Consider the following 11,503-nt stretch of genomic DNA (forward strand, 5'->3'; position numbering starts at 1 on the left):
CAGTAAATTCTATTCCTGAAAAGAAGAAGAAGAAGAAGAAGAAGAAGAAGAAGAAGAAGAAAGAAGAAGAAGAAGAAGAAGAAAAGTCGGTCAAGAATGGAATTGTGGGAGGGGCAATTGGGTGTCTCAGTCAGTTAAGAATCCAACTCTTGATGTTGGCTCAGGTCGTGATCGCACAGTTCGTGAGCTCGAGTGCTGGGTTGAGCTCTGAGCCTGGGAGTCTGCTTGGGATTCTCTCTCTGCCCTTCCCCTCCTTGTTGTCTCTTCCTCTCTCAAAATAAATAAATGCACTTTAAAAAAAGGGTGGAATTGTGGGAACTCGCTGACCTTTACTGAGTTTCTGCCGGGTGCCAGGCACCAAGTTAAGGACGTCCTTTTTTATGCCTTCATCTCCTTTAATCCTCAAACAACCCCAGTAGGTGGTATTGTTCTGATATGTGGTATTAATCATACCCTGATACGGGTGTTATTATCATAGTCCCCTTTTCAGGATGAGCACACGGGTTCTGCCTCATTAAGTGACTTGCTCGAAGTCTCGAAACAACCTGGTGGCAGAACCGATCACCTGCCAGTCCGTTTGTACGTAGTTTACACACAAATTACACTTAGGTGGGAGGTGCCCAGAGGACAGAGGGGCTCTGCTTTCCTGGTCTCACCCTTGCTCCCCCGGACCTCGCCCCTTCCATTGGATCAGCGCTGTCCCTTTGAGACACAGCTGCTGTGTCTAAGTATCTGATCTCATGGTCCTGGGTATGTCTGACTCCCCCGGACGTTGGGGCCGTTTGTGCGGCTGGGTCAGGCCTCCCTCTGGTTTGGCCAGAGCATCACATTTTTGTTTTTCGAATGGGAGTTTCTTCGCCATCTGCCCCACCTGCCTCTCCAGATGGGTCTTGGGCTGTTCGCCCTTTGCTCATGCGCCCCAGAATCCCTTTCCTCCCAGTGCTGCCTGGAAACCTCTTGCTCACCCTTCAAGGCCCAAGGTAAATGTCACCTCACCTGTGATGCCTTCCCCTGTGGTTCCAGACTTCTTCCCGTTCCCCCTGTGCTCCCACAGAACTCGGTACGCACAGCTATTAGGGTAGTCATTGCCCCCAGCTGTAATTGCGCGTTATGTGTGTGCAGCAGCCGCTCCAAAATGGGGGTTGCCCATTTGTACCCTCTTTGTGTCACCCTTTGTTCCGAGAGCGTGTGCATGGTGTCTGGGACAGGTGGGGGCTCAGTCAATGCCAGTGAAGGAGCGGTGGGTGGCTAATCGCCCAGGCAGGGGCCTCCCCACCTGCACCTTCCGGGCACAACCTCTAGAGGGCAGTCTCACACCACGCGCCGCTTCTCCAGCTCCTGCCCAATGGCTGCCTTCCCATCCTTGGCAACTGGACAGGCGCAGGTGCCCACCGCTTGTCCAAAGCCATCAGGCCACTTTGCTCTTACAAAAGACCTTTATAAGTACCTGTTTTCACTCACTGAGAGAAACCCAAAGGGTATCTTTGCTTTTATAAAAACAAGTGAAAACAGCACTCGCCCAGCGTTAGTTTTGCAGTGAGCTGAGAAGTCTGTCGAGGCAGCGAGCACCCCCAGCAGCAGAGTGGCCCCGCCAAGCTCCCCGGTCCCTCCCAACCACCCTCAGCGTCCCAACACCAAGCCTCCAGAGCTCTGCCCTGACTGTGGGCATCTGCGCTTTATCTCCATTTGTTTTGTGCCTCCATTTGCAAGAAGTGCCCTAAGGTACCAGAAAGGCGGAAATTCTCCGTATAAATTACTGCTAAGGGCGTCTTCCCTTTATGCCATTTTGGCTTACAGAAGGTTTCATAGGATCGTTCCACTTTTGGATAGTGGGGAGAAACCTGTAGATAGATAGATGACAGATAGATAGATAGATGATAGATAGACAGATAGATGATAGATGATAGATAATAGATAGACAGATAGATGATAGATAATAGATAGATAGATGATAGATAGATAATAGGTAAACAGATAGATGATAGATAGATAGGTAGATAGATAAATAGATGATAGATAGATAGATGATAGATACATAGATGATAGATAAATAGACACATAGATAGATAGATAGATAGATAGATGATAGGTGGAAAGACCGATAAGACGCATGTGGTCCAAATGGGCTCTGGAGTTGACAAGCTCTGGGACCCAGGATCTAACCAACCCGGTTTAGGCACTGGAGACACGGCCGCCCATCCCTTAGGCTTGGCTTAGGCCGAGCGACTAGGGGTAAAGCACGGGAAAATGCGATTGATTTCAAAATGAAAAGAGGAAATTGCAAAACGGAAACTCATAAATAGTTAAGTAAATGGCTGCCAAACAAATGGCCACAGAACACCAACCGATCAACTGCAACCCCACTTGTACAGAGTGTGGAGATAAACACATCTCACGTGGGATGTGTGAGGGCATCTTAATATTCTTGACATGAGGGAGGCGCTCCTGAAGTGTCAAGGGCCCTCCCTCCATGCCCTCGAAAAGGCCCCGGGGAGGGAGTAAACCCAACGGAGTGTTCTGCGGAGGCCCAGACTGCCCGCCAGAGGGCTCCGGGGGCTGCTCGTGAGCTCAGCCGCCGAGTGGCCGGCCGGGCCGGGGGTCCCCTCTTCCTGCGAAGGCTCTACCGCCAAGCCCCGGAAGATAAGGGTCAGGAACAACGGCTGCCCCCCACTCCCATCTTGCTTGGTCTTGAGGTAAGATTTAAGAGGGGTGGTATTTCCTGCACTTAAAAGTTCCTCCGCTGGGGAGATGCCGAACAGGAAGAGGTGCTGTCCCTTCAGCCTTCAAGGGGCAGAAGGGACAGGAGACAAGAACAGAACTGAGGGTCTAGGAATTCGAGTCCGAACCGGTCGGCGTCGGGTAGGGGACACAGGTAGGCTTCTGGGAAGAGGCAGCATTTTGAGTGGGCCTTGCCGGCCGAGTCAGCATCCCACAGGCAGTAGGTGGGATGGAGCAGGACGGAGGGAAAGGGAAACCCCAAGGCATGTCCTTCGGGCCTTACAGAATTCCTGCGGTGTTTTGGTCTCCAATTTATACACGAGGGGACTTCGTGTGTTTTTGACAGAGTGGTAGCAGGGTGGCAGGGGAGGGGCAGAGAGAGAGGGAGACACGGAATCTGAAGCAGCGTCCAGGCTCTGCGCTGTCAGCACAGAGCCCGACGTGAGGCTTGAACTCGTGAACCGCAAGATCATGACCTGAGCCCAAGTGGGATGCGTAACTGACTGAGCCACCCAGGTGCCCCCACAAGGGCCACTTACTGAGCGTTCACCTCCAATGACACCCTGTGCTAAGTCCCTTACCCATATTGTCTCATTTAATCCTCTCAAGAACCCTAATGAGAGGGAGATGTTATTAGATTCGTTTTACAGACAGGGAAACAAGTTCAGAGAGGTTAAGGAAGTTGCTGAAAGTCAGGATTCAAGGCTGACTTCAAACCCATGCTCTTTATGTTCTAAATGCTTTACACATGTCAACTCATCGAGCTGAAGCAAAGACTGTCACGACCATTGCCAAAGGGGGACACCAAGGTAACTTGCCTAAGACTGTGGCCGGGAGGTCTGGTTCCAGGGTCTGGGCTCTGGACCACGAAGCTCTGCTGGCCTGAGTGCTCTCTGGAGACACAGGTATAGGGTTGTCAAAACTCAGGGCCAGTGACAGACCCCGTGGGGTAGAGAAGGGGCGGGACAGATGTGGCCGTGTGGGAAGCAGGGAGGGGAGGTAGGAGCGGAAGGACAGACCGACCACAGGAGACACGAGGTGTTTTCCTCTGCGGTTTGCTCACTAGGAATTCAACGCTGAGTTCCCATCAACACTACTGAATGCATAATTCCCCCCAAATAACTCTTCCTTAAAAGGTCTTTTGCTGGGGCACCTGGGTGGCTCCGTCCGTCGAATGTCTGACTTCTCCTTTCCGCTCAGGTCACGATCTCGAGGTTCGTGGGCTCGAGCCCCGCGTCAGGCTCTGTGGTGATGGCGTGCAGCCTGCTTGGGACCCTCTGTCTCCCTCTCTTTCTGCCCCTCTCCCCTGCTCTCTCTCTCGCTCTCAAAAAAAAATAAATAAATAAAAATAAACAAAGGCGTTTTGTTTTTAATTAGCAAATACAGCCACGTTGAAATAGGGGCTCCTTTGTCTAGGGCCACACCACCCTAAACGTGCCAGATCTCGTCCGAAACAGGGGCTCCTTTTTCCCTTGTGACCAGGGCTGCTGGTTCTCTGGAGCTTTCCTGAATGGCTCTCATGGTCCCCCAGTTTCGGTTAAGAAACCTCTTTGTTGAGAGGGACGAGAGCAGGGCAGGGCTGTCCAGGGGCAGTGGCTGGTGTGGACGCGGTCAGAGATTGAATTGTGTGATGGGAAGGAAACCTTCCTTGGCTCTGGCTCTAAAATACGTGTTTGGGTTCTTTGGGACCCGTTGTAGGTTTCCTGGGTCAAAGGGGAATAAAGGCGGGTTTATGGAGGTGAAAACTGCAGGGAGACGCAAAGCGTTAATAATTAAGCATGGGGGCTCTCAAGTTGGACTGTCTGAACTCAGATCCCAACTCCGTTACTGTATGACCTTGGGCAATTGACTCAACCTCTCTCAGCCTGGATGTCCCGTCTGTAAAATGGGTACATTAATGATCTCTTTAATCATTAATTGTTCATACGTTAACGATTCATGGTTTGTTGTGGGGATTGAAACGACCAAATACAAAGTGCTCAACACAGTGCTTACCATACACGCATTCGAAGCCCACGATTTTGCTCAAATCAAAAGGAAATATTATGCGGTAGGTGGGGAACAACAACAAAAACAGCCCCATTGTGCGGGATGTATTAACAGAGACGGATGTCGGCTACAGGAGGAATTTCCCGACAACAAAGGATGTGAAGCCCCGAGCAAACAGTAAAAGCTCCTTAGTTTCTTCCCAAGGGCGATTTTTCATCTCAGGGGTGGTCACTTCTGGAGGCAGGGGACTGGAGGGGTTGCCCTGGTGACGGGCGCTTCCTGAATCCGCGGCAGTTGATAAACAGACGCTCCGTTTGGCAATCGCCCGGGGTTTACACGCAGGAGAGGGAGCGCTGGCCTTGCCAAGATGCCCATTTATAGCAGTTTCCTAGACCCGAGTACGTTTCTGTTTTACAAGTACTCTTTGCCGCCCTGCCTAAGTCTCCCCACTGCTTAACAGTAACAGTTGATTTTCTGGGGCCGAGTGGAGGCTGTGAGCTGCAAAAACTCCCAGAAGGCAGATGGGAAGGAAGGGAGAGGTGGGGTTGGGTGGGACGGCAGGACGGGTCCCCCCGATGGGGATGGCGGACCGGGATCTGGGCGGCTGTAGGAGGATTTGTCCCGACTTGAAGGTAGGCTGGAAAGCCTGGCAAAGAAAGAGTTACCGGGCGGGGAGGGTGGGGGGGAGAGACGTGGTGAGGGGAGCCCCCTCCCCCCCACCGGCCAAGCAGTTCTTATCTTTGGGAAAGTTTCAGGGTCATTGTCATTTGCAGGGAATTTCCTGGACTATGAACTTTTATTGCAGAGAGGACGGAATGGCTGGTGAGAGGAAGTTAGGCTCAGCTCCACACCCAGCCCTCCCCCTCTCCCACAGCGGGGATTTGCTGTTTCCCCAAACAGGATAGTGTTACAAACCTAAACCCTGGTTCCAGCCCCGCCCTCAGCCCCCCGCTGTGTCACCTCCTCCCCACCCCCCCCACCCCCCCACCCCCCGCCAATCTTCATCCTCATTAAGCCTTGGCTCCCTCCGCTATAAAAAGGGATAGATAGAGGCATCTGGGCAGCTGTCGGTTGAGCGTTCAGACTCCTGATTTCCGCTCAGGTCGTGATCCCAGGGTCACGAGTTCGAGCCCAGCGTCTGGTTCTGCGCTGACCGCACAGAGCCTGCTTGGGATTCTCTTGCGCCCTCTCTCTCTCTCTCTCTCTGCCCCTCCCCTTCCCCCCTCTCAAAATAAATAAACTCTAAAATAAGATACAAAGGGCTTACAGGACTGACTTACAGGAAACACTCAATGTGTGTCGGTTTTAAATAATGTCATAATAATAAATGAGGCGTCCTGGGGTCACTGATTAGCACAGAGGGGAGAGAACAGACTGGCAGAGTCTGTCCCTGTTCTTGGAAGCTGATTAGAGCAATTGGAAAATGCCTTTGCCAGCCAATGTGGGGAGCAAAAACACAAATATTGGGAACGATTCCTAGTTAGGCTTTGCACTGTATTTCGTCACATTTCTGCATTGGTTTTTCTCTTCCTCGTCTATTTTGAGACGCTGTTCAGATGAAGATGTGTCTCCCAGGGCTCCTTCATGGTGACGGTGGGAAGCAGCTAGTCGGGAAGCAGAGGGGGGCAAGCCAGACATTTGGCTAGACTCTGGGCCCACTGGCGGATACCGGGGGAATTGACCATTTACATCCAAAAGCACAGAGGGACCCGCAGGGATTGGATTGTGCCGGCTGAAGCCTGGGCAGGATCACTGAATTCAACACGAGGCGGCCAGCGTTGACCGGGTACCCGAGTGTTCAGCAATCCGGGAAGGCTTCCAGATGGAGGCGGTTCTCCTTGTAATTTAAGAGAGTTTATTAGCTCAGGCAGAAGCTAGAGGATTTAAAAAGGAAAAGAGGATACATGCTGAGCAGCATTGAGGAGGAAGCGCCTCTGCCCTGGGGGCTTGTAGAGAGCCTCTTTGGGGGGGGGGCATGGGTTGGGGGGGACACCATGAGGCGGTCCGAAGTGGGAGGGCAGAGACAACACCTCCCTCCCGGAGCAGATGTTGAGGATGGATGACAACGAATGTGAAATATTGACCCGGGGAAAAGCGCCTGGTGTTTGTTCAGGTCAAACAGGTGCAGCAGCTTCCGTGGGAGGAGGTGAGGAAAAGTGTCCCTGGTCAGGAGGGTCACACTCCCACAGGCTTGCAGGGGGCGGCGGGGGGGGGGGGGTGGTAGCCTCACCGAGGTCCGGAACTCAGGCCCCCCAGCTGGGGACAGGCCCTCAGGGAGGACTGGGAGAAGGATGCTTACGACGGGAATCAAGGCAGGTGCCTACACGCATCCATGTGGACACACATGTGAATGGTCTTTTTTTTTTTTTTTTAAGCTCATGGAAAAAACCGGATGGAAATGTGAGTGATTGTGTTTGCTTCATAGAACTATACTTGAACTTCTTAAAATGTGATTTGTTTTTTAATGTTTATTTATTAAAAAAATTTTTTTAAATGTTTATTTTATTTTTGAGAGGGAGACAGAGTGCGAGCCGGGGAGGGGCAGAGAGAGAGGGAGACACAGAGTCGGAAGCAGGCTCCAGGCTCCGAGCGGTCAGCACAGAGCCCGACGCGGGGCTCGAACCCATGAACTGGGGGAACATGCCCTGAGCCGAAGTCAGACGCTCAACCGACTGAGCCACCCAGGCGGCCCAGAGCATATGTGGGTTTTTTATTTTTTTTTATTTTTTATTTTTTTAATTTTTTTTTCAACGTTTATTTATTTTTGGGACAGAGAGAGACAGAGCATGAACGGAGGAGGGGCAGAGAGAGAGGGAGACACAGAATCGGAAACAGGCTCCAGGCTCCGAGCCATTAGCCCAGAGCCCGACGCGGGGCTCGAACTCACGGACCGCGAGATCGTGACCCGGCTGAAGTCGGACGCTCAACCGACTGCGCCACCCAGGCGCCCCATATGTGGGTTTTTTAAACGGGAGAAAGCAGACGTGTTTGCATGTCTGTTCAATTCCCAGTCAAAGGTGTCTTTCCAGCCCTACCCTCCTAGTATTTGACCCTATTGGGTGAATTCCTTTTCTGAAGCTGTTTTCTCGCTGGCCTTTCAGCCTGCCACTTCTCTCCTGGCTTTTCTTCCCGTCTTGGATGACTGCCCACCCCCTACGGTTGATGTTTTTCGGGGTCTGTCCCCACCGTTTCCATCTCCCCTGCCCAGGCTGGTGCCCTCGCCGTGCGGTTTCAGCGAGACCGCCCTATGTCAACAATGACTTTCGTCTCCGGCCCAGCCCTTTGCCGACACATTTCTCCCACTGCCTACTGACTGTCCCCACGAGTCCCTCAGAGTCAGCATGCTTAAAGCTGAAATTCCCTCCCCGCAAGCCCCTCTTTCTTCTGTGTTGTCTACCTTGGTGGCCTGGGTCAGAACCCTAGTACTTATCCTTCCCTACCTTCCGGGAGTGGGTTGAATGGTGCCCCCTCCCCCGAAAAGAGACGTCCATGGCCCAGAACCTGTGACCGTTACCTTATATAGCTAGAGAGCACCGCCTTATATGACAAAAGACGTGATTATCTTTTACCTTGGATTATCCAGGTGCCCCCTAAATCCAGTGACAAGTGTCCTTAAGAGACGGACAGAGAACACACACTGAGGAGGTATTGTGACCACGGAGGCAGAGATTGGAGTGAAGCCACAAGTCGAGGAATGCCAACAGCCACTGAAAGAACGGACTGTCTCCTACAGCCTCTGGGAGGAGCGCGGCCCTGCCCACACCACCTTGGGTTTGCACATCTGAGGGCTTCCAGAACCTGAACTGTGAGAGAATAACTTTCTGTTGCTTGAAGGCACCCGATTCGCGTTCATTTGTTATGGCGGCCCTAGCAAATAGGCCCTCATTCTTTGGCATCTAATGGGTCACAAAAATCCTGCTGGTTTCAACTCCTTAAGTAGCTCTAGTTTGGGGGGCGCCTGGGTGGCTCAGTGGGTTAAGCATCTGATTTCATATCGGGTCATGATCTCGCCGTTTGTGAGTTCGAGCCCCGCGTCGGGCTCGGTGCGGACAGCTCGGAGCCTGGAGCCTGCTTCCGATTCTGTGTCTCCCTCTTTCTCTGCCCCTCCCCGCTTGTGCTGTGTCTCTGTCTCAAAAATAAATAAGGGGCGCCTGGGTGGCGCAGTCGGTTACGCGTCCGACTTCAGCCAGGTCACGATCTCGCGGTCCGTGAGTTCGAGCCCCGCGTCAGGCTCTGGGCGGATGGCTCGGAGCCTGGAGCCTGTTTCCGATTCTGTGTCTCCCTCTCTCTCTGCCCCTCCTCCGTTCATGCTCTGTCTCTCTCTGTCCCAAAAATAAATAAACATTGAAAAAAAAAATAAAGAAAAAAAAATAAAACGTTAAAAAAAAAAAATAGTTCTGTTGTTTTTTTTTTTTTTTTTTCCTCCCATGTCTATCTCCAATCTGGTCCGGGCCTTGGCTGCTCTCTTGAACCACTGCGGTGGGTGGTCTCCTTCAAAACTAGAGATTAAAAAGGATAATAAAAATTAAAAAAAAAAAAATAACAGAGTAGCTGAAAAACCCAGGCCTGCAGATAGCCACCATTCTACATTATGCGGTCCGGGCGGCAGAGTCAGCTTCTAGAATGAACGAGAAGTGTGGAGTCAGAGGCAGAGGAGCAGGATGAGCCGATAAGGGAAGTTAGTTCTGGGCCGCCTGGAGCTCCAGCCCCGGATGCTGGGAGTCCCGAAGCCTGGGATTCTGAGACACTCCTATACCCTTCTAGCCACTGTGCTCCCCCCACCCTCACTCCTGCCTCCTGAGCTCCGATGAGCGTGTTAGACATGATCCACCTGGATTACAGTCTTCTGGGACACAGGCTGGCCCCTTTTTATATTCTAGTGCTTTTGGTTCAGAGTCCTTTGCATTCTGGGCCCCTTCTCTGACTTCCCTTCTCCCCCGCCCTGTTTAGAGACCCTCAGAATACAATCCGGTTTTTGCCTGCCACTTCTGTCCCTCAACCTCTTAGAAGACATCACTAACTTAGGCTTCGATCACCCCTTCATGAACACTCTGGTCCCGCAGTCCTTACTTACGTCCTTACGTTGGGGCGATGGCTTCCCTTTTTTTCTGTCCTGAAGTTGCTTTCGGGGGTGGCCGTCTCTTTTCCCCGTCAGATTAGGAGACCCCCGAAACCTGAGACCCTCCGCCAGCAGTTGAAAGGGTTCCCCGAGGACAGAGGGAATGTCTTCATTAATCTCGTAGATACCTCAAGGGAAGAACTTTTCTATTTTTTAAAATCCTGGCCCTGTGCTAGTTCTGCCCACCGTGGGTGCTCAATAAATGTTGATTGACTGAGTCAACAATAGACTGAGTCCCCAGAGTGCCATGTGCTTTCTTTCCACAGGGAGAAAGTAATAACATTAGGCAGAGCAGGCTGGATCCCTTAATATGATTATCTGAAATTTGTGGCTGGTGACTCTCTCCCCCAACTTTATTGGGGACATTCATCTCCACAGAATAGATATTCCCAGAGACCACTAATGCTGCCGGCCAAATGGTGGGCTACTATTAAATGCCCTGACCCCGTTCATCTTGATTCCATCACCACCAAAGCTGCCGCCTGCCTCCAGCCCAAGGTGGGGGGAGAACCCAATACCGTTGTGGCAGCGGGTGATACCGAAATAAGCATACTTCGAACAAAGTTCAATAATGTGGACCCAGCTCCCTAGCTGTACTCAAGGTATTCTACTGTGAACCCGCGGATGACCTTCGCAAGCTTTTTAACCTTTGAAGGATACAACAGCTTGAGACAGAATTCGTAGAGCACACCATTCACCCATTTAGAGTGTGTAATTCAGGGGCGCCTGGGTGGCTCGGTGGGTGAAGCGTCCGACTTCGGCTCAGGTCATGATCTCACGGTTCGTGGGTTCGGGCCCCGCGTCGGGCTCTGGGCTGACCGCTCGGAGCCTGGAGCCTGCTTCGGATTCTGGGTCTCCCTCTTGCTCTCTCTGCCCCTCCCCTACTCTCATTCTGTCTTTCTCTCTCTCTTAAAAAATAAACATTAAAAAAAAATAAAGTAATTCAATAAAATAAAGTATGTAATTGTGCCACTATCTGCACAATAAATTGTATTATTTCAGAGAGAGGGAGAGAGTGCAGGGGAGACGGGCAGGAGGAGAGGGAGAGAAAGGATCCCAAGCAGGCTCCACACTCAGCACAGAGCCCGACGTGGGGGCTTGATCTCGTGACGCTGGGATCATGACCTGAGCTGAAATCAACAGCGGGACGCTCAACTGACTGAGCCACCTAGGCGTCCCTTAAATTTTATTTTATTTTAATTAATTTATTTTAATGTTTTATTTTTATGTTTGAGACAGAGAGAGACAGAGCATGAACGGGGGAGGGTCAGAGAGAGAGGGAGACACAGAATCTGAAGCAGGCTCCAGGCTCTGAGCTGTCAGCACAGAGCCCAACGCGGGGCTCGAACTCACGAACTGTGAGATGACGACCTGAGCCGAAGTCGGTCGCTCAACCGCCTGAGCCCCCCCCCCCCAGGCGCCCTTTAAATTTTATTTTTAAGTAATCTCTATACTCAATGTGGGGCTCAAGCTTCCAACCCCGAGATCCAGAATCGCGTGCTTTACCTACTGAGCCAGCCAGGTGCCCCTCAATTCCTTTTTGCTCCCAAATAATATCTCCTCCTCTAGATAGGCCGTTATTTCATTCGCCCACTCATCAACCGATGGGCATTTGGGTTGTTTCCACTTGGGCAAGTTATTGCTCCACGTTTCAGCTTCTTCCTCTACAAAAACGGG

General features: G+C 51.7%; 1 long non-coding RNA gene across 1 annotated transcript; it reads left to right on the forward strand.

Annotated features, from left to right (window-relative positions):
* The first annotated feature begins 5,119 nt into the window (after positions 1-5,119).
* Positions 5,120-8,687, forward strand: LOC115501644. The gene is made up of 3 exons (XR_003964873.1): positions 5,120-5,339; positions 7,083-7,107; positions 8,291-8,687. It is a non-coding gene; the product is annotated as an uncharacterized LOC115501644 (long non-coding RNA).
* Positions 8,688-11,503: the final 2,816 nt, after the last annotated feature.

The sequence above is a fragment of the Lynx canadensis genome, chromosome E1 (assembly GCF_007474595.2).
Source record: "Lynx canadensis isolate LIC74 chromosome E1, mLynCan4.pri.v2, whole genome shotgun sequence".
NCBI classification, from domain to species: domain Eukaryota; kingdom Metazoa; phylum Chordata; class Mammalia; order Carnivora; family Felidae; genus Lynx; species Lynx canadensis.